Consider the following 222-nt stretch of genomic DNA (forward strand, 5'->3'; position numbering starts at 1 on the left):
CCTCTACCCCAGCCACCACCAAGCTACACATAAACCACTCCGGGAAAAAGAGTGATTGACAGAATTAAAATACCAACTGTGGACGTCCTTTGGTCTCAGGAATCAGGTGTGAAGATCTGGGCAGCGAGCCAAGACGTTGGGGGGCAGAAGGGAAGATGGAAATAGATAGATTGGTGAGAAGATCGATTGAAAAACGGAGATGAGGAGGTTAATGGGGTGAGG

This window comes from Penaeus monodon, chromosome 34 (genome assembly GCF_015228065.2).
Source record: "Penaeus monodon isolate SGIC_2016 chromosome 34, NSTDA_Pmon_1, whole genome shotgun sequence".
NCBI classification, from domain to species: Eukaryota; Metazoa; Arthropoda; class Malacostraca; order Decapoda; family Penaeidae; genus Penaeus; species Penaeus monodon.